The sequence below is a fragment of the Schistocerca piceifrons genome, chromosome 5 (assembly GCF_021461385.2).
Source record: "Schistocerca piceifrons isolate TAMUIC-IGC-003096 chromosome 5, iqSchPice1.1, whole genome shotgun sequence".
NCBI lineage: Eukaryota > Metazoa > Arthropoda > Insecta > Orthoptera > Acrididae > Schistocerca > Schistocerca piceifrons.
The window spans coordinates 260,795,281-260,819,655 of record NC_060142.1 but is presented as its reverse complement, the minus strand read 5'-3'; positions in this window follow the sequence as shown (position 1 = coordinate 260,819,655).

Below are 24,375 nucleotides of genomic sequence, written 5' to 3'. Positions count from 1 at the left end.
ATTTATTTTTTCATTGAGTTCAGATGTGCTTGTCATCAATTGTTAAACAACTGAACTACAGGGAATATTTCAGTTTTTTTCTTCGGACAATTGAAATGAACGAATATTTTAGTCTCCAGATTCTTCCGAAACAGCCCTAATTTCTTGTGAAAGCTACACACAATCTGCAGTAAATCACACAGAAGTATTGCGCTTCCATCTGATGATGTTGTGCTGTTGTGGTCTTCTGTACAGAGACTGGTTTGATGCAGCTCCTTATGCTGCTCTGTCCTGTGCAAGCCTCACGATCTCCGAAAAACTACTGCAACCTACATCCTTCTGAATCTGCTTAGTGTATTCATCTCCTGGTCTCCCTCTACGATTTTTACCGTCCACTCTTCCCTCCAATACTAAAGTGGTGATTCCTTGATGCGTCAGAACGTGTCCTTCCAACCGATCCCTTCTTCTGATCAAATTATGCCACAAATTCCTTTTCTCCCCATTTCTATCCAGTACCTCCTGATTAGTTACGTGGTCTACCCATCTAATCTTCAGCATTATTATGTAGCGCCACATTTCGAAAGCTAAGCTTCTTGTCTAAACTAGTCATCGTCTATGTTTCACTTCCATACGTGGCTACACTCCATACAAATATTTCAGAAAAGACTTCCTGACACTTAGATCTACACTCGATGTTAACAAATTTCTCTTCTTCAGAATAGCTTTTCTTGCTATAGCCAGTCTACATTTTATATCCTCCCTACTTCGACAGTCATCAGTTAATTTGCTTTCCAAATAGCAAAACTCATTTACTACTTCAGGTGTCTCATCTCCTAATCTAATTTTCTCATAATCACCTGATTTAATTCGGGTTCATTCCAGTATCCTAGTTTTACTTTGTTGCTGTTCATCTTATATCCTCCTTTCAAGACACTGTCCATTCCAGTTCTTTTGCTGTCTCTGAGAGATTTACAATGTTGTCGGGAAACCTCGAAGTTTATATTTCTTAATTCCTACTCCAATTTTTTCTTTTGTTTCCTTTACTGCTTGCTCGATATACAGATTGAATAAAATCGGAGATAGGCTACAACCCTCTCTCACTTCCTTCTCAACCACGTGATTTTACAGGGTGACAATTATTGAACTATATGAAAAAATGTAAATTAGTTGCAAACTACGGTGTGCATACACTTTCCTCAGCATGTAAACGCCACTACAGTTATTCGGATTTAGGTTAAGACACGTTCGATATGCCTGCCATCATTGGCGATGATATGGCGCAGACGGATAGCGAAATTCTGCATGACCCGCTGAAGTGCCGAATGATCGATGTTGTCGATGATCTCCTGTGTGGCTGTTTTCAGCTCAGCAATGGTTTTGGGGTTATTATTGTTCATCTTGTCTTTAATACAGCCCCACAAAAAGGAGCCGCATGTGTTCAGATCTGGAGAATATCACGGCCATTCGAGGCTCATGACAGGGTCTCTGGGTACTCCTGAGTAATAATGCGGTCCCCAAAGTGCTCTTCTGGGACATCGCTCTCCTGCTTCGATGGATTCGAGCTTCGTCCTACATGAACCACATCTTGTCGAAATCAGGGTCACTTTGGATCATGGGGGTGAAATAATCGTCCAAAATTTCACGTACCGTTCGGTTGTCACTGTGCCATCAAGAAATATCGCAGCGATTATTCCATGACTGGAAATTACACACTACAGTCACCTGTTGAGGATGAAGAGACTTCTCGATCGTGAAGTACGGATTCTCAGTCCCACAGTGCACCAATTTTGCTTATTGACGAACCCATCCAAATGAAGGTGGGCTTCGTCGTTAAACCAAATCATACATTCGCATACTAATTCCCATGGTGCCCTGCGGCAAACATGCTAAACGTTGATAATGATTTTATTTGCCTTATTCATTTCTGCTATAAACCATTTGAACAGCCTATGTGATTTGGCATTTGAAAGGGTCCTGCTCATAATTTTTAAAGTACTTGCAAAACATATGGATGTTGACAACATTTTGCTGTTAAATACTGTATGTGAATAATACAAAAGACAGGTATGAAATCGGAATATGGGGTGTCTCCATGTAAAAGCAACAGTAGGCCTACCCATAGTTTGTCGTATCTCATAGGCGATGCACCTTTAAGCTGCGTAAATACGCGTTTTAGAAATATTGGAAGCTCCGATTATGTCTGATATCTGTAGATTTGCCCAAAGCCCGACTCTTACTTATTTACTTACCATATCGCTGATGGTAACAGAAACTCGCTCCTTTGTTGTGTGTCTAGCAGCGGGAAATTATTTTTTTTGCAATTTTTTAAAAAAATTTTGAGCTCTAAAACAGTGACAACGTGTGCAATATTCTTCTTAGTAGCCACCGACTGTGTGAGGTTTGCATGCTTCTGCAATATACGAAGCCACTTTCGGTTCTTAAATCTACATCCTCTGTAAATATGTACATTACAGTTTTCTTTAAGTTTTTGCTTAAATGATTCCAATTTAGTTTTTCTTAACTGGCAAGCAAAAGGAAAATATTTTTTGAATCTACTGTGATTTTAGTGTCATAATGCCTTTTCAGATTATTTGCCCTGAATGGTGACAATGTCACGTGACACAAGACTCATTGTTTTATCGCTGTTTTCAACAGAAACCTCTTGCCACTGTTTATTAATTACCGTATTCTCTTCTTCAATTTTAGACTTTTTGAAGAGTATCGCAACTATTAGGACACCAGCAATATTCAATGTTACACAACCCTTTCACTACCATATGGACATATGTATCGCACAGAGGTTATAAGAACCAGAGGGAATTTACTTCATGTTGTGACAACTTCTTGTGTTTGGAATGAAAGTCTTTCGCACGTGCAGAGAACATGCAGAAGACGACGGAGATCTTAACCACATCATTTTGACATGTTATAAATAGTGCCCCGCCAAAATAAATTGTAGGGAAACCTTGAAAAATTGAGTATTCCCTTGCCAACAAATATTAACACACTAATGAGTAAGACTAACCTCAAAATTAATTATTTAATAGCACGTCACCTGCAAGAAGCGGCTATAAAACTCTGACATATCAGTTAATGAGCCTGTAATTTTATATAATGGGATGTATAATACAGATAGGTTTTTAAAATTTAATTATTGTCACTAACCTTGTTAAGCTATTATAGTGCCCGTATTGTTTCCTGCAAAAAGCCATAAAATTAAATTAATAAATAAATACCGTCCAGTCACATTAATGTGTCCACCTGTCAAAAGCCTAAGTAACCACCTTCTGCAGCGCGGCCAGCTGCGAGATGTGCTGGAAGAGAGATAGAGACCTGCAGGCCAGCTGCGAGATGTGCTGGAAGAGAGTCAGAGACGAACTGGAAGGTAGCCATTTGAGCGATACCGACTCCAGCGACAGGATCAGCTGCTGTAGGTTTCACGGTTGGGGATCCCTGGCGCGACCAGTCCGATCCAGGTCGTCCCACTGATAGTCCATTGGGTTTAGATTCAGGGAAGTTTGTTGGCCAGCGTATTATGGTAAACTCATCCTGGGGCTCTTCGAACCATGCACGTACACAGCGAGATGTGTGACACGTTGCATTGTCCTGCTGGTAGATTGCATGGTGGCGAGGAAAAACAAGCTGCATGTAGGGGAGGACATGCTCAACAAGGACAGATGCCTACCTGTGTTGATCCACTGTGCCTTCAAAAAAATTGTTCAAATGGCTCTAAGCATTATGGGACTTAACATCTGAGGTCATCAGTCCCCTAGACTTTGAAGTACGAAACCTAACTAACTTAAGGACACCACACACATCCATGCCCGAGGCAGGATTCGAACCTGCGTCCGTAGCAGCCGCGTAGTTCTGGACTGAAGGGCCTAGAACCGCTCGGTCACAGCGGCCGGCTTGTGCCTTCCAGAATGACGAGATTACCCAGGGAATGCCACAATAAACAACCCCCAGGCCAAAACGGAGCACATCAAGAAAGTTCAAAGAAGAGCAGCTGGTTTTGTATTACCGCGAAATAGGAGGGAGAGTGTCACTGACATGATACAGGATTTGGGGTGGACACCATTGAAACAAAGGCGTTCTTCGTTGCGGCGGAATCTTCTCGCTAAATTTCAATCACCAACTTTCTCCTCCGAATGCGACAATATTTTGTTGACTCCGACCTACAATGAGAGAAACGATCATCATAATAAAATAAGGGAAATCAGAGCGCGCACGGAAAGATATAGGTTTCGTTTCTTCTGCGCGCTGTTCGAGATTGGAATAACAGAGAATTATTGTAAAGATGGTTCGATGAACCCTCTGCCAGGCACTCAAGTGTGATTTGCAGAGTAGATTAAGATGCAGATAACGCTCCCTCCTTGTTTGCTTTCAGAAGAGTCATGCCATACGCGCCTAACGGCCATCTATCCGATGGAACTCAATACGCGATTCATCTGAAAACGCCACCTGACGCCACTCTTGGACGTTCAATTGCGGTATCGATGTGCAGATTGCAGCCTTCATTACCAATGAACAGCTGTCAGCATGAGTAGATGAATCAGGTGCTTGCTGTTGAAACCCGTACGCAGCAAAGTTCAAATGGTTCAAATGGCTCTGAGCACTATGGGACTTAACATCTGAGGTCATCAGTCCCCTATACGTAGAACTACTTAAACCTAACTAACCTAAGGACCTCACACACATCCATGCCCGAGGCTGGATTCGAACCTGCGACCGTAGCAGCAGCGCGGTTGCGGACTGTAGCGTCTAGAACTGCTCGGCCACAGCGGCCGGCGCAACATAGTTCGCTGAGCAATCGTTGAGGAGACACTGTTGGTAGCCCCTTGGTTCATCTGTGAGGTCTGGAGCTCAGTAGATGCACGTTTATTCGCCCATACGCATCTCCGCAGTCGTCTTTCATCCCTGTCATATATGGCCTGTGGTCATCACAGTTGCCTCGACGTCGGTTTTTGATAGCACTGTTTTGTCGGGCATGGTATTCCTTAACCACGGCGGCAGGCGGGGGGTTAAGACGTTTCGGAAATGCTTCCACCCGTGGTCCGAAAGATAATGATCATGCCCTTTTTGGACGTCAGATAAATCCTTCTGTTCCCTCATTACGACAACGATTGCACTGGTTCTTGCGTCCCCCCGACATGTTTTTTGTACCTTCCACTTCTAGTGCTGGCAGTTACCGTCCGTGAGTGGTTATAGTTGTTGACGTGGACTATAAACAGTGGTCACATTAATGAGACTGGACAGTATAGTAAATACTATGCTCAGCTCCGGTCTGTATAGTTTGCGCTTGCAGATAGAAAATGGGCAGCTGGAGTGCCTTCGTGGGAAATTCGTGTCACTGAACTTTGCGCATTTATTGACGTTTGCCACGTCAGAAACGGTGCCCGTATTGAACAGCTGTGGTGTGAGTTACAAAGTCAGAGAAATGTCCTATCCACTGATCCGCGTCTGTTTTTTGTATGTCTTGTAGTTTTTGTACTTATGAATAACCCTGTATGTCGTATTGAAATCGTAGGGAGCTTGGATCTGGGAGTGGCTAAGTGCAGATCATTAAGAGGATAGTCATTTTTAACATATTTATTTACACAGAAGCCAAATGTAACCTAAAAAATGACGAGCATTATCTATTTGCCACAGAGGCCACATTTAACACACTCATTCAATTGTCAGTCGTGTAGCTTCATTCAATGCGACGTCCAATTGTTTTGCATGACCAGAGCTACAACATACAGAGAAAGCAGGATCCCCAGCGAACAAACAGAGTGCCATGGCCGAGATTCTGATTCTTGAGCTTGGGTTCCCCAATTCCTACCAATGGTTCCCCGAATGGCGTTATTTCGTTTCGGCCTGACGCTTTTAGCTTGTTGTTGAGACAGTGTTTGCCTTTTATTGCAGACTTGTCTACTATGACGCCAAGCTATTTGGGTGTAAAGCAGTATTCCAAATCGGTACTCTCCCTATCAATTTTTTACTTGCCTGAGCTTCAGAGGAGGAAGACACAGACCTGCGTTGTCTGTGGATTAGTTTTCTGGTGGTTCTTACAGTAATACTCGGAGAAAGTTTTCAGTGATGTTGTAAGAACTTGTTCAGCCTCCTCAAAATTCTTTGGTTCAGTTGCTAAAGCGAGATCATCCGCATATGCGAATGACACTTCTCAAGTGATAGGTCCTGGTTGATCGTTCTAGCAGGTTGTGTTGGCTACTTGTGTTATACAATTCCTACGAGGTCTGAAACCTTACTGATCTGGTGTTAGTAGATTGTCAACCACAGGGGTTAAACATTTCGAAAGAAGTGTTTCAAATACCGTACAAGGAAGACGTAAGAGTGAAATAGGTCGATAAGTTCTGAGACTGGAAGATTCTTTTCTGTTTCAAGATGGCAGCTACTTTGATTTTTCTACATGCTGTAGGAATCTGCTTTCGTCACAGGCAGTTATTATAGAATTTAGTAAGACATTTTATGGTTACTTGTCCGAATTATTTTATTTTCTTCACCCTTTGCATCATCCACGCCAGATGGCTTATGGCTCTTTCATTGTCGAAATGCTATTTACAGTTTTTTTCACGGTGACTGAATCGTATTAATGATGATACTTTTTGCTACAAATTCATGAACAAAGAGTTAAATCTGTGAACTTGTATTGCCATGATAGAATTTCCATGAAATGATTCATCCCAAATCCGGGTGTTTTCAGTGCATTGCTTCACGCAAACCGCGTAAAGTTTCAAAATAGTACTATTTTTTAATGTTACTACCTGATGGAAAATGTTATGCTAAACGACTGAAAACAATGAATACATTGTTCTATACCGTCACATTCGATGATTTTATTTTTGATTTGGACTATTAGACCTCCGTTTCAAAGTCATGCTCCATATACCCCTTTTTTCATTACCAGATATAATCCACTTGAGCAGTTGTCGGTACATTTTTTGGACGTAATTCTAGAAATTCCTGAATAAATTTTACTGTCACATGATTAATGAGCAAAAAATCCGAAAAAAATGTTTCGTTAAGTACCGAAATCATCATCTACTCTCTCACTCATATGGCGATGGTAATTTCCAGTAACAAGTATTACCTCTTTTTCAACTTTTTGATCGGCTATTACGCTGGAGCGTGCAACGCGCTCACCATCTTCAATGTCTCTGTGTCTCTCCTAATAATGTATTTACTCTTGTTTTTTTATGTATAAAAGATCAAGTAAAGACAAACGTTAAAGGTTTACACTGCTGTGTCTGACATAATTCGATAGATAAAATCGATTTAATTCTAATTCTATGTTTCATTTTTTTCCACAAACTACCGCAGCGTTTATCAAAAATGTGTAACCTTTTCGACAGCCAACAATGAACTAAGATACAATGTGACTATCAGCGTCAAAATATGTGAGACAAGTGGTCTAACACAACAATAAAATATTGTGATATTTGCACATACACAACCGGCTCTAAATAATTTCGCGTATGTTATTTTTAATAAACCTCGTGTAACCATTACTCGAAAAAGCATGTGGGCCACATAACATTGCGAAACTAGGCCTTTAGCGACAGTGGAATTGATATTTCTGTCTGCTCATCTTTCTTCGGGAAATGAGTGCAAGTAAATCAAACAAGCTAACATAATAGCGAAATTTCACAAACAAGCTATTTGTAGCAGGAAATGTGTTTATTTCCGTCCCCGCGGATCCAACTTTCACACGAAGATGAAATAATACACAAGGGAAACTTCATTATTTCTCACGAGAGGCATTCACTCTTATGACATCTCGTTTTACACCTTCTTAGCTTTACTAATTAAGAATTTCGCCAAGTCAGTTCATGAAAGAAAGATTAACATTAACTTTTCTAAGCATATGTAAGTCTTCCAGGGTCTGAAATATCATCGTGCTTAATTTAAAACCAAGTTATTTGTAACTGAGGGCGGAATATATTTAATCATGTGAACTACCACTATTTCAGATACAATGAATTAGGTTAATCAATTTCGTAAGGGCCACTTGTTTTTGGTGAACTGTCATATACAGGAAGATACGTTTTTCATCAGCAACAACCGTTTTTCTTTCATTGCTGAATGCTCATTTCTATCAAACTCACCCACATATTACAGTCTTAAGCTTCAAGTCAGCGTGCATTTTCTAACTTATGTTTCCATAATAATTGTTTTCATAGTTTCATACACGGAGGAATATTATGGTATAACCAATATAAAAAGTGTGTTTACGAATTTATTTAGTCACGAAAGCTCAAATATGCTTAAATTAATCACATTACCGCTTTCGACATAATTGCCATCGTCAGGTGTGGTTAATCCATTTAAAAAAGTTGCGTACAGATATGCACGGAGTTTCAAACTATTTGCAACAAATATCCCGGGGTGATAGACCACGTCATGGGGAAAAACTTTTGCAACAGAGAAAATGTTCGCTGACGCATCCCGGCGACGCCAACCGCCGTATAGTACTCGCCGGCCTTTAGACAACGAGATTTCACCGAACTGGCAGGGTCTACTACCCAGGTGTACAACATATTACTTACCCCAAAACTGATATAGTGATTTTCAACAAGAAAAGAAGAATAAGTGTATGTATGGGGGGAAGGTAATTTAGAAGTGAATCTGGAATTTCAATTTTCCTGTGCCTATTCTACTCATTACCGGAGCAAATGACAAGAGGATAGATAAAACTTATTTCATAGGAACGCCGCGGAGTCCCAACGGCTTGCCACATCGTAGGACCATACCCAGTCTTAAACTAGACCTGACGTCGCCAGGAAGGGTAAGCGACCATAACAGAAGTTGTTCCTCGTGACGGGATCTTTCACATATAGACGTTCGTCACAAAGACTGTGAAGCATCCTATATAAATAAATATACACTGTTCCGTCAGATTAATGCGACCACACCCTATGTTCGATATCAACGTGTGCCACTCACAGGCGGGAGGTGGCAGCACTAGCAGTGGAGGGTATATAAAGCGTGCGGAGAAGAGGGCTGAGGGGCGACGCAGAAAGCAGTGCAATCATTGTCGTGATGGGGAAACGGAGCTATTTATCTGATCTCCAAAAGTGCATGATGATTGGATTTAGTGCCAAGAATGGAAGTGTTTCCGAAACGCCTAAGTCTGTAAACTGTTTGCCTCCCGCCCTTATTAAATGGCGCTATTCAAAATCGGCGTCGAGGTAATTGTTGTGCACCACGGGTCGCAGATGACAGTGGTGAACAATGGCTGCGGAGACATGTGCTGGCGAATAGACGTGCAACCTACGAGCAACTGACCACCTAGATGAACCAAAGGGCTACCAACAACTTCCCCTCAACGATCGTTCAACGAACTTTGCTTGATTTAAATTGTGTACTCATATTATCAAATCCAGCGATTTAGGAACAAAAGGTTGTTTTATTTTATTTGGCATTTGGAAAAAGTAACATACAGCCAGAATATTACAGAACAATATATTGCAAATGTTTATTGCGAATATTATCTTAAATATTTATTTCAGAAACATTTAGGTATTACAGACACCAGCTATACTCTAATTTGAGAGGATGTTAAGGATTTAAATATTGTCGTATGTGAATGCATGACGTTGTCGTAAAGGATACTAGGAAGCACTAGGTTTATGTCCACCAGCTTCTGTCAGATGTGCCATAAAACCTACCTGTTCTCACCATGTTTGGAATAAGAGAAGGTAATATGAATTAGATCAGTGAGGGACGTCTTGTCGCAAACATAAAAGGAAAATTCACGACTCACATTCGGTGAAGATGTGCTGGAAAATGTCCTTAATCAAAACACATCCAGATTACACTTTTTATTAATTTCCTTCAGAACTTTTTGTCGTTGAACCAATGTTTAGAGGAAGTAGCCCATTGCGTCGAGGCGTACCATTTTCTCTTAGTAGATATAGATAAATTACAATATTCTTTCCAGTTTTCTACTTGACCTACAGATTAAGGTGTGGTTTAGGATCCGGTTAGTGATAGAAAATTCCTGACATAACTGGTGACTTCTCTAGTTATCCACCTGTTCATTGTGAGTGACGTCCGGGTGAGTAGGGAGTCAAATTAAAGAAGAGATGATGTCTTTACTAGTGCCTGGCGTAGTTCCGTTTTGGACTTTCAATAGACTGAATAACTCTTTTGGAATCTGACAGAACTGTATGTTACAATATCCTGTTTGCCTACCAAACGTTAATTCTTCTTTTATGGCAGTTGCTTCTGCTGTGAAGATTGGGGAGAGTGCTGGGAGGATAAACTGTTTGAACTGTGATAGTCATGGGGATAAAAAAACACACATAGCTGATCTATTGGGTTCTATTTTGGAACCTTCGGTCAATATTAATACCACCTTAGATGGAACATCGAAGATCCAGTTCATAACAATCATGTACCAATAAAATCTGCTTGTTGTTGTTGTTGTTGTGGTCTTCAGTCCTGAGACTGGTTTGATGCAGCTCTCCATGCTACTCTATCCTGTGCAAGCTTCTTCATCTCCCAGTACCTACTGCAGCCTACATCCCTCTGAATCTGCTTAGTGTATTCATCTCTTGGTCTCCCTCTACGATTTTTACCCTCCACGCTGCCCTCCAATACTAAATTTGTGATCCCTTGATGCCTCAGAACATATCCTACCAACCGATCCCTTCTTCTAGTCAAGTTGTGCCACAAACTTCTCCCCAATTCTATTCAATACCTCCTCATTAGTTATGTGTTCTACCCAGCTAATCTTCAGCATTCTTCTGTAGCACCACATTTCGAAAGCTTCTATTCTCTTCTTGTCTAAACTATTTATCGTCCATGTTTCACTTCCATACATGGCTACACTCCATACAAATACTTTCAGAAACGACTTCCTGACACTTAAATCAATACTCGATGTTAACAAATTTCTCTTCTTCAGAAACACTTTCCTTGCCATTGCGAGTCTACATTTTATATCCTCTTTACTTCGACCACCATCAGTTATTTTGCACCCCAAATAGCAATACTCCTTCACTACTTTAAGTGTTTCATTTCCTTATCTAATTCCCTCAGCATCACCCGACTTAATTCGACTACATTCCATTATCCTCGTTTTGCTTTTGTTGATGTTCATCTTATAGCCTCCTTTCAAGAGACTGTTCATTCCGTTCAACTGCTGTCTCTGACAAAATTACAATGTCATCGGCGAACCTCAAAGTTTTTACTTCTTCCCCATGGATTTTAATACCTACTCCGAACTTTTCTTTTGTTTCCTTTACTGCTTGCTCAATATACAGATTAAATAACATTGGGGAGAGGCTACAATCCGGTCTCACTCGCTTCCCAACCACTGCTTCCCTTTCATACCCCTCGACTCTTATAACTGCCATCTGGTTTCTGTACAAACTGTAAATAGCCCTTCGCACCCTGTATTTTACCCATGCCACCTTCAGAATTTGAAAGAGAGTATTCCAGTCAACATTGTCAAAAGGTTTCTCTAAGTCTACAAATGCTAGAAACGTAGGTTTCCCTTTCCTTAATCTTTCTTCAAAGATAAGTCGTAGGGTCAGTATTGCCTCTCGTGTTCAAACATTTCTACGGAATCTAAACTGTCGGGTTCTACCAGTTTTTCCATTCGTCTGTAAAGAATTCACGTTAGTATTTTGCAGCTGTGACTTATTAAACTGATAGTTTGGTAATTTTCACATCTGTCAACACCTGCTTTCTTTGGGATTGGAATTATTATATTCTCCTTGAATTCTGAGGGAATTTCGCCTGTCTCATACATCTTGCTCACCAGATGGTAGAGTTTTGTTAGGACTGGTTCTCCCAAGGCTGTCAGTAGTTCTAATGGAATGTTGTCTACTCCCGGGGCCTTGTTTCGACTTAGATCTTTCAGTACTCTGTCAAACTCTTCATGCAGTATCATATCTCCCATTTCATCTTCATCTACCTCCTCTTCCATTTCCGTAATAGTTTCCTCAAGAACATCGCTCCTGTATAGACCCTCTATATACTCCTTCCACCTTTCTGCTTTCCCTTCTTTGCTTAGAACTGGGTTTCCATCTCAGCTCTTGATAATCATGCAAGTAGTTCTCTTTTCTCCAAAGGTCTCTTTAATTTTCCTGTAGGCAGTATCTACTTATCCCTTGTGAGATAAGCCTCTACATCCTTACATTTGTCCTCTAGCCATCCCTGTTTAGCCATTTTGCACTTCCTGTCGATCTCATTTTTGAGACGTTTGTGTTCCTTTTTGCCTGCTTTGTTTACTGCATTTTTATATTTTCTCCTTTCCTCAATTAAATTCAGTATTTCTTCTGTTATCTAAGGATTTCTACTAGCCCTCGTCTTTTTACCTACTTGATCCTCTGCTGCCTTCACTGTTTCATTCCTCAAAGCTACCCATTCTTCTTCTACTGTATTTCTTTCCCCCATTCCTGTTAATTGTTCCCCTATGCTCTCCCTGAAACTCTTTACAACCTCTGGTTCTTTCAATTTATCCAGGTCCCATCTTCTTAAATTTGTACCTTTTTTGCGGTTTCTTCAGTTTTAATCTACAGTTCATAACCAATATATTGTGGTCAGAGTCCACATCTGCCCCTGGAAATGTCTTACAATTTAAAACCTGGTTCCTAAATCTCTGTCCTACCATTATATAATCTATCTGATACCTTTTAGTATCTCCAGGGTTCTTCCATGTATACAACCTTCTTTTATGATTCCTGAACCAAGTGTTAGCTATGATTAAGTTATGCTCTGTGCAAAATTCTACCAGGCGGCTTCCTCTTTCATTTCTTCCCCCCAATCCATATTCACCTACTACGTTTCCTTCTCGCCCTTTTCCTACTATCGAATTCCAGTCACCCATGACTATTAAATTTTCGTCTCCCTTCACTGCCTGAATAATTTCTTTTATCTCATCATACATTTCATCAAATTCTTCATCATCTGCAGAGCTAGTTGGCATATAAGTTTGTACTACTGTAGTAGGCGTGGACTTCGTGTCTATCTTGGCCACAATAATGCGTTCAATATGCTGTTTGTAGTAGCTTACCTGCACTCCTATTTTGTTATTCATTATTAAACCTACTCCTGCATTACCCATATTTGATTTTGTATTTATAACCCTGCTTGATAGCGAAAATAATAAAAATGTAAAACAGAAAGAAGTCAGAGTGGTTGAGGAGGTCCAATTGGATAACCAGGAAAAGTCGAGAAACGCAAAATAAGTTGCAGATAACGATTATTCAACGCTGATGCCATTTAATTACAAAGCTTTGTATGTGCCATATTACATTATTTTCAATTTTGTATTGTTGACTGACGTAATTAAATCTGAACAAAGGCATTATGGAAATTATTCGTATTAATTTTCACTTGCTTGTGCCAAGTGTACTACAGAGCCAGCATATGACTGTGGGTCCATGTATGTCGGAAACTTGCGAAAACTGCACTCAATTTGGCCTATAGAATCGACTCTGTCAGCCCAGGAAGAAATTAATACAATCTTCGTCTTCAGAGTTTGTCTCCTTACTGTGCAGCAATGCCGAAGTTGGATGCAGAACGCGTAATTCTTATCAAGGCATTCTGTGCTATGCACTCCGCAGACATTGAGAAGACAGAAATTCGCGGAGAGAACATTTTTACTACAACGAAGTTTCACAATTCTTTCGTTATCTCCAGCGCAGATAATGATTTTATGTCGTTGTGACTTCTACGCTATTATTTGGTCCATGTTATTTGGAGTCTACTATAATGTTTGCGGTATAAAACTGAGTGTTGTCTCATGTAGCTTTAATAGATTTGTTTGTCCAGAGACATAAGATAAATTTCCGTCGTGATTAAGATGTCCAGGGTGGAGAGAGGAATACCTTTTGGGATACGGGGCTAAATGACCAAGATGTAAAATACAGTCATGTTTAGGTCCTTTGCGGTTTGCATAAAACCCATTGGTAGGGGCAGCTTAATCACCTTTTATATGTGTTCTGATTCTATACTGAATAAAAAGTTTGTATTCTGGGAGTGTACAAGTGCCTCTTATTCCCCCTGCCCCCTTCCCCCCAGATCACCTTCCCTTGTCGACACCTATATATGAACAAACGGTTTTGATAAAAATAAGATTTTGATAAAAATAAGATTCTGTCAAATGTATTTAGAGAAGCTGAGTTTGAATTGACGGCAACTGATATGTCGTTTGGTGACAGTAAAACGAATAAAATAAATAAATTAAAATGAGTCTGCTCAGTTTAAACATACGAAGTTGCATACATGCAAGGAAAGTGTGCAGTGTTAACCTTCCGGAAAGTTCAAATATTTTTTGTTTGCTTAGCAGATCTCGGGTTTAACATTCTTCAGCTTACATCTTTAGCTCCTTTCACTCAGAATGATAAATCATAAAAGTTATCCATCATGTCGGCAGCGTAACTCTGCAGTGTGTAGTTCTTCTCTGTTGAAATTAAGTAACCTTTTCAGTTAGTAAGAAATATTTTTTTCAGACATTCACTGGCTGCTTGTCAACACACTGCCGGCCGGTGTGGCCGTGCGGTTCTAGGCGCTTCAGTCTGGAACTGCGTGACCGCTACGTTCGCAGGTTCGAATCCTGTCTCGGGCATGGATGTGTGTGACGTCCTTAGGTTAGTTAGGTTTAAGTAGTTCTAAGTTTTAGGGGACTGATGACCACAGATGTTTAGTCCCATAGTGCTCAGAGCGATTTGAACCATTTTGTCAACACACTCACCACAGTTATTAAGACATTTATTGCACTTGTGCACTAAAGTTTATATACCCCTGTCATAGAAGTCTACTATCAATGTTGGGAATCATGAAGCCACTGCCATCTGTACATCAATTTCGTTGTAGAGACGTTATTCTGTCACAGAGTGTGCCCGGAGACGAATATATAGATGTCACTTAGCAAAACTTTAGTACGAATGATTGAAGAATTCCTCTCTAAAGACAAGGAACTGATTTTGTGTGATGTGGGATATAATTAGTCGTGCATTGCCATGTAAGGCGCGACGCCTCTACTTACCATATGCACATTTTGCAATGGGTAACAATATCGGTCAGCATTTACACCCTTTCATGGTGGTGTAAACTCGATCACGAGAACACATGTCGAGACGAAAAGCGACTACACATGAATTTTCTTTACGATGATTGCTTGAATGTGATCTTCACAGGTGAACCAGTGTCAAGATTATATGGATTGTTTCAGGTGTGGGTATCTGATTTTAAATGTCGTAAAAGCATAACGAGTTCTGCTTTGACTACAGTGATAACTTTTGTTCGGATATAGTGTAGGAATATAATTTAGATATTTTTATTTAAAAAGAAGACACAATTACCGTGCAGGAGAAGAATGTATTTTTGCATAAAATTTGAGTTTACATTGCAGCCTTTTTGTGTTACAACGGCATTCAGATTACTTTTAAAAACACAGCTGTTTTCTCTCTCGGCGAAAAAACGTTAATTTTATGATTCCTGTTATGAAACAAAACATTGGCAAGTTAATTATATGTAGCAAACAAACGAGATATTAATTATTCCCAATTACTTCAGTTTTGGCTCATTTAATTTCCAGAACAATTTAAAATATTTGGGGTTTTTATTACTTTGCAGTTTGGAAACTGAAATTTCGTGACCACTTGTCGAAACTGGCAAGCAGAGTTCCAGGCCTAAAATTACTCTTGCCTGAAATGCTCATTTTCTTTATTGATTGCTTAATATATAACAAATTAACAAGAGCGAATTATAGGAGCGGTGGGTAAAGAGTAAAAGACGAAACGGAAGAAATCGGCAGGACTGGAGGTGGCGGAGTTGCGGGATAATGAGCGAAAAGTCCAATTTTGCACCGGATCTAACTGCCGTAGCTGCGACTCTGGCCATCTTAAGGAGTTCATTGGATAAGAGAAATAAGACACTGAAATTTTGACTACACAACTAACGATGTAATTTGTACGTACCCCAGCAATTTTTCCTGCTTCATGCATGACTATATAATTCGGGAATCTTCATTCGGTAGAGATGTAGAGATAGCCGGATCGGCATGACAAGGATGTGCGCGTTTGAAGGGATTTTTGAAACAAAAACTTAGATAATCAGATTTATTTAGTCTACAGAGTTGCGACCAGGTCGGTCTCTGAAGTCATTAGCGAATCCACATTAATTTTTATGTTGAAGTCCGACAAAAATGGTTTAGTAAAGGATTAGGTAATTTTTATCTATAAGACGCGTCCAGAGACAAAACTTGTGGTATGGAACCGATGCTCTTCAACAATCGGCAGCAGTTCACAGGTGATTTATCTCCCATGATTCCTACTCGCTATGCACAGTGGGTGCACAGTGAGCAAGCTGTCAGCTTGGCATGTAAACCGTTATAAATTATACTGAATACTACGACAAAACAACAAAATGAAAAATGCGAGATAGATTTCAGACTGGCTTCGCGTGCTGTGAAATTCGTTGTGTTAAAAGCAAAAAGCAATGCGAATTTTAACTTTCTGATTCACCCAAACTTCCAGACTTTCTTTTTCTGTTTTCTCTCTACAAGGATATCGTCGAGGAACACCCGTTCAGTCCGTATTGCTGCGGCGCGCCTGGGATGTAGACTTCCCTGCATGACAGCAGCCTAGTGCCGGGGTGCAGCCATTGGCGCCTCGTCTGCTCCGCGAGAGCCACGGCTCTCTGGGGTGTGGTACGGAGCGTTGGTGCGGGGATGGGGTTAGGTCAGAGCGCAGCCCGTGTAATTAATATGCGGGGCGCGGGCGCGGGTCAGCGGCTGGGCGCGCCTGGTATCCCAGCCATGCTTCGCTTCGTCTCGCCTCGCCTCGCGCTACCTCACCATTTATTGGCTACGGGTCACCGGGAACAACCTACATTCTGACCAGCACGTATTATCTTGACTTCACCTACCGTTAATTGGGCTTGTGGTGCAATGTCTCATAGACCGATTAATATGTATCTACGATGGGTAGTCAATAAGCAAAATAACATATTTTTCCATATTTTTTCTGAAAGCAGGTTGGTCTCATTCAGGATACTAGCGTTATTCCCCTTTGTTTTGACTACAAAACCTCCTTTTTTCAAGATCATCTCCGTTGAACGACACGGTCCTACGCCAGCTTAACTGGAGGGCCTGTATGCCCGCGTGATACCATTCTACTGGTCGCGTCGATGCCAACGTCTTTCTATCCTTCACTGGAGTAAAAATATGGAAGTCTGAAGGTGCGAGGATCAGGGAGTGCAGTGACAGTGATATGTCAACATGAAGGATGTAACACCTGAATTAATTTGTACCAAACTTACTACTGGTATCGCTTGCTATCTAGTACAAATTACTATGACAGTAAGGCATCCCTACAAGCCCTAAGCCTGTGGGTGAGGGTGAAGAGCGATGACATAACAGCAGAACTCAGGAATGCACTGAGTAATATCAACCAAATTTGGTACACATGTATGACGCAATATTCATAGAAAATTGCTGTGGGAGTAACATAGTCCCTAGTACCCATAGGGATAGGGTTGAGTATGAGAAGCGGTAACATGTAAAAATTTCAGAGAGCACCTGTTACGTGAATGTGAAGAAATGAGACGAAATTCTTTGAGACAAATTCAGAAAAAAAGTTGGTTCCGTTTACATCTAAAAAGTTGGACGACTGTCTAAGACCTGTTGCATAATTCTTACACACACAGAATTTCACTCAGGCACACACACAGACACACGCCCACACCCACACCAACACACACACACACACTCACTGACAGAGGGATCGCATTTAAGAAAATCCCCTTTGCATCTGACTTGGATCAAGTGGCAGGTCGTCCGTTCATCAGCGATGCGGTCGAATTTAAAAAATTTCTGGAACTAGCCTCTCCAGTTTTAACCACTTTCTTTCCAAATTCGCTCTGTGATTTCAAAAATTGAGCTCTTTTAGGAATTACAAAATTACCCCAAGACGTAACAAATAATCCGCGCTGAGGTTCCACTAGTTTGCCGAATTCTGGGGAGCCGATTCATCCCGAATCAGAGGAGTCCACTGGCAAACTCAAACTCAAAATAAAAACTTCCTTAATCAAAATTAACATTAACTTGGTCCGAAAGCCAGGAAAGCTCTACAAATTGCGAGAAAAACTTGTTGTTGTGGTCTTCAATTCAAAGCCTATTGTGAAACTCTACAGACTAGTGAAAGCTGTACAAGCCTCTTCACCTCTGAATAACTATTGCAATCTGTCTGAATTTGCTCAATTCGTCCATCCCTTTGTCGCCCTCTCCAAATTTCTGTTTTCTGCAGTTCCCTCAAGTACCAAATTGGCAATACTCTAATGCCACAGGGTGTGTCAAATGGTTCAAATGGTTCTAAGTACTATCGGACTTAACATGTGAGTTCGTCAGTCCCCTGGACTTAGAACTACTTAAATCTAACTAACCTACGGACAGCACACACATCCATGCCTGAGGCAGGATTCGAACCTGCGAACGTAGCAGCAGCGTGGTTCCGGAACCACACGACCACTATTGCCAGCTCAGGATGTGTCCTGTCACGCAATTCCTTCGTTTAGTCTCTTTTTTGCCACAAATTTCTTTTCTCCCCGCTTGTAGCTCATTAGTTAAGTGATCTACCCACTTAATTTTTACTATTCTTCTGAAGAATCAAATTTCAAAAGCTCCTATTCTGGTCTGAACCGCTTATCATCTACGTTTCACTTTCTTACAAGGCTACACTATAAACAAATCATTCGGGAGGACGACGGTTCAATCCCGCGTCCGGCCATCTTGATTTAGGTTTTCCGTGATTTTCCTAAATCACTCCAGGCAAATGCCGAGATGGTTCACCTGAAAGGGCACGACCGACTTCCTACCCTAAACCGATGAGACCGATGACCACGCTGTCCGGTCTCCTTCCCCAAAACAACCAACCAACCATCTAAACAAATACCTGCATAAAAGACTTCGTAACACTTAAATTTATCTTATATGATAGCACAATTTATCTTTTCCTGAAATGCTTTCCTTGTAATAGCCAGTCTGCATTTTATATCATCTCTGCTTTGGCCATGATCAACTATTATGCTGCCGAAATAGTAAACCTCATATATTAGTTTTAGGGTCTCATTTCCTAATCTTATTTCTTCAGCACGACTGATTTCTTTCGACTACATTCCATTACCCATGTTTCACTTTTGTTGGTGTACATCTTATTACTTCTTTCCAAGGCACTATCCATTCCGTACCAGCGCTCTTTGAATTCTTTTGCTTTCCCTGACAAAATTACAATACCATCGGTAAACCTCAGAATTTTTGTTTCTTCTCTCCGAACTTTAATTCCCTATCCATGTTTTTTTTATTTCCCTTTTCTGTATGCTCATTGTGCAGATTGAATAACATCGAGGATAGGCTACAACTTTGTCTCGTTCTCTTCTCAACTGATGCATTCTTTTAACGCACTTCCACTCATAACTGCCGTTTGGTTTTCGTACAAGCTCTATATAATGCTTCGTTCCATGTATTTTATCCCTTTACCTTCAGAATTTTATAGAGTATATTTGCGTCTACACTGACAAAAGCTTAAGTCTACAAATGCTATAAAAGTATGTTTGTCTTTCTTTCCACTATTATCTAAGATAAGTCGCAGGTTCAGTATGGCATCGCGTATTCCTACATTCGTCTGGAACCCAAACTGATCTTCCCCATGGTCGACTTGTACATTTTTTCATTCTTCTGTGAATAATTCGTGTCAGTATTTTACAGCCTTGATTTATCAAACTGATAGTTCGACAATCTGCCAGCAATTGATTTCTTTGGAACTGGAATCATTACATTCTACTTAAAATCTGAGGGTATATCGCATGCTTCATGTATCTTGGACGCCAAGTGGAATAGTTGTGCTGTATCTCCCAAGGATATCAGTAATTGTGAGGAAACATCGTCTACTCCAGGGACCTCAAATCGAAGTAAAGCCTGTGAACACCAGATTAATGAAAACTGGTTTTAAATGATTAAGTGAAATGTACTGTGTACGTTAATGAACATATGCTGTTAAAACAAAAAAACAAAAATAAGCCCATAAGTAATTACGTCCTTGTAGGTAGTAGAAAATACGAGCTCTAAAATTCCACAAAACCATGCGTAAAATTCTAATGTATTAGTTGATCGTACAGTAAGAGAAAATGCAGGAGAACAATTGGTTACTTTCCTGCTCACAAATGGTCCAATAAAAACGGAAAGAAACTCGTAGACATGTGTAGAAATTTCAACTTCAAAATTATATCGGTTCATTTTAAGAAAAAGCTCAGAAGAGAAGAAAAAATATGACTGTCACTCAATAAGTATATATCTGAATTCGAAATTGATCATATGCCAGTCTCGCATCCACATTGGAAGAGTGTTTCTGAATGTTCCAACAATTAAAGGAGCTAATATTGACACAGATCACTGCCTAATCTGAGTGAAGCTAAATTGAAAGCCTCAGAAATTCAGCAAAAGATTGTTAGCAATTCCTAAAGTTGATACTAATAAAATCAACCACGGCTATTAGGAAGTAAAAAAATTGAGAACTGCTGAAACAAGATTACGAAAGCTTCTCAAAACTAAATTCCGCTACAAAGGCGGAGAAAGCACCCTTCGTGGAATGATGATTGTGAACAGACAGTAAAATCGCGACACAAAGGATTTAAAGAACAAAATAGTAACGAATCAGCAAATGCACATGAAATATGCCAGAGAACTAAAAGCAAGCTTGAAAATTTATTAGACAAGCAAAAACACAATATGTAAATAGTCAACTCAGGGAAAAAACCTGACTTTTTATAAAACTTTTTAAACAAAGTTAAATGGATACCAGCCCCAAAATCTCTGCTTCAGGAAGGGTAAAGACTATTAACACTTAATAGTCAAGAAACTTACAGAGAACTTTGGAAGTATTTTTAAAAAACTGCTAAATTTTCCTGAACTCATTGCAAGATTCTAAAAGAAATTACATTAAGCATGCAAATCATTAAAAAAATTGAAAAAATCTGGATGACTGGAAAACTGCATTGGTACATCTACCAAGTAAAAATGGAGACAGAACGGCTGTTAAGAACTATATTGGGCTTTCCCCTTCTGCCTGTCCCATACAAAATTAGGTGTCAGTGTCTCCTGGACCGTGTGTAATAACAACCTGAACGCAAAGCTGTTGAACATAAAGCAGATTTCAGATCAAACAGACCTTGCAGACGATAAGTTTCACTTAGGAGACTAGTTCTCAGGAGTAGAAATTTATAATAAAAAAGTAGTTTGTGCCATCGTACTCTTAGATTTTAAAGAAGCTTATAAGGCAATTAACAGTAAGTTTCTGTCTTCCAGATTCTGAAAGAACAAAGCTGTAATTGAAAAACACTGCAGTTATTAGTGCAACACTAAATGATACAAAATCTAATATAAAATTCAAGAGAGAAATTCCTGACAGTTTTGAAATTAAAACAGGAATTTGAAAAGGTGGTTGGTTCTTTCCATTGATTTTCAACTTTATCTTAGAGTAGGTTATCCAACATGCCGAAAACTTAAATCAGAGCTAAAATTTCAAGAACCCACCACAGTAGGAAGAATCAATATTCGGATATACTGCTTAGCTTTTGCGAGCGACCTGCCGAATATATGTCAGATCTTTGAAACACCGCAAAAACAGTTCTTAAAGTTCTTAAAGATACAGGAGAAAGAATAGGGTTCCAAATATGATTTGAAGGAACAAAATGTGTGTCAGGAACTAAATGATACCCAAAAGTGTAAAAACTGAGTGCAGGGAAACCTTTCAGAGAACTGCCCACAAAAATATTTTTTACGCAATTCGTTGTCACAGAGTGGAAACAGTTCTTACGTTTACAAAAAATATCTGTAACCAAAAAAAGAGCTCACAATACACTAAACTGAGACACTGTGTGTGTGTGTAAATTCCTAAGGGACCAAACTGCTAAGGTCATCGGTCCCTAGTCTTACACACTACTTAAACTAACTTATGCTAAGAACAACACACACCCCCATGCCCGAGGGAGGAACCGAACCTCCGGCGGAAGGGGCCGCGCAATCCGTGACATGACGCCTCAAACCGCGCAGGCACTCCGCGTGGCTTGTAGACATGTAGCTGTGTGCGTCTGTTCTACGATCCTTCTTCAAAACGGGAATCTCGTAGACATTTGTCCATTCACTAGCGATGGGTCGCTCCTCTATTGGCTGCTGCTAGAAGAGCACCAAGTTCATTTTCACACACGTTCTAGAATCGTGAAGGTATCTCATCAGGTCCAATCGTCTTACCGTTATTCAGCGATTTTAGTTAATTTTTACCCGCTGTCAGTTATTTCGATGTTATTTTGACGTTCGTGGGATGATTGAAAGGACGATCGACCTCAGTGAGACAATTCTGTAAACAGTGTAACACAGTAACCACAGCAGTCCGTTTTAACGGAGCTAAAATACTCATTTTAAGCGGGAAAAGGGACGCAGAAGAAATTCGGAAGAAGGGTCGAAAAGTAATCAGGATAATTTTAGGTCAAATTATTCTGCATAAGGAACATAGAGAATGAGAACACAAAAATAAAGGTATACCCACATTTACTCGCATATGTGAAACCGAAGGCTAAAATTTTATGGGTATCCTAAAAGAATAGAACCAATCATATTAAGCTGACAGGTTGTGGAATTCTACGAAACCTGTAGCAAAGATAAAATTGAAACAATACAGTGGAACGTTGCAATAAAAGAACTGAAGGCAGCAGGAATACCAAAACTTGATACGTCAGACAGAAAACATTTTATGCGGAAAATTCGCGATTGGTCAGTTGGCCTGTCCGAAAAACCCAAGAAGACTGAAACAACAACAATTTGCTTCGAAGGCCGAGAAAGAACCCATTCTGAGAGAATGGATGAAATTTCGACACAAGAAAGCTAACACAATACCCTGAAAACATCTCCTGCTGTACATCGCAGGAGCAACGCTTTGACGACATATCCGGCATTCAAACTACAGTAACACGTAACCTGAACAACATAGCTAAAAGAGGCCTTTTCTGAGATTTTATAAACGCTCTGTTTGTTGTACTGGAGTGGGGGAGTTTATGTAGAACACACGAAGTGTTAAAACCACTATCTGAAGGTTTCTGTGCCTTTTATTTATGCAGTCTTGAAACTCTTTGGGCTGACAGGGTAAGTGCATACTTATTTATGTATGTATGTGTGAATATATGTACGTATATATGTTACATCAGGTCTGGCACGGCCGTTTTGCTCCGTTTTCAAGGAATTTTGGAAGACCACCTACTCTTAACAATTTTGCTTTACAGTTCCATGCCCTGACATGTCCCAGTGTGTAGAATTTATACACATTTTACAAATTTGAAATAAATCATGAATTAATTAAACAATCAGCTGTAAACCATACGTATAAAACGTTGCATACATATTGCTTACATTGGAGAAAATGACACACGGGATGCCTGAATTTTGCTTTCTGAGATCGGCGATCCCCGTGACAGGCCGTCCCAATACCGAGAATGTTCTGTACAAATGCACAGAATGACGCCACAATAGGCTGAAAATAAAAGTAGTGATCGTCAGCGTATTTTAGGTCATACTGTCGCTGCTGCGCGATGTTCCGAGGCGAAATTTACATTCATAGCGTAGCCCACTGAGATGCAACGCGTAACGATCTGTGCTTTATGAACATCACAGCTCAATAAACTTCGAGGCGGGGGTGAGGGTTGGCGCTGCTGAAGTCTGGATGTTAGCCGCTGGCATGCCGCGTGCTGCGCCGCACGGCAGCTGTTCCCCAGACACAGGCAGCACTGAACTCCGACCTTCCCTGCAGCTAGTGAAGTGAAGCAGCAACTCTAATTAGTAACAGAATTAACCATAAAAAACTCATCAGCGATTTGCACCAACACTAATACACTACTGGCCATTAAAATTCCTACACCACAAAGATGACGTGCTACCGACGCGAAATTTAACCGACAGGAAGACGATGCCGTGTTATGCAAATGATTAGCTTTTCAGAGCATTCACACAAGGTTGGCGCCGGTGATGACACCTACAACGTGCTGACGTGAGGAAAGTTTCTAACCGATTTCTCATAAACAAACAGCAGTTAACCGGTGTTGCCTGGTGAAACGTTGTTGTGATGCCTCGTGTAAGGAGGAGAAATTCGTACCATCACGTTTCCGACTTTGATAAAGGTCGGAATGTAGCCTATCGTGACTGCAGTTTATCGTATCGTGACGTTGCTGCTCGCGTTGGTCGAGATCAAATGACTGTTAGCAGAATATGGAATCGGTGGGTTCAGGAGGGTAATACGGAACGCCGTGCTGGATCCCAACGGCCTCTTATCACTAGCAGTCGAGATGACAGGCATCTTATCCGCAGAGCTGTAACGGATCGTGCAGCCACGTCTC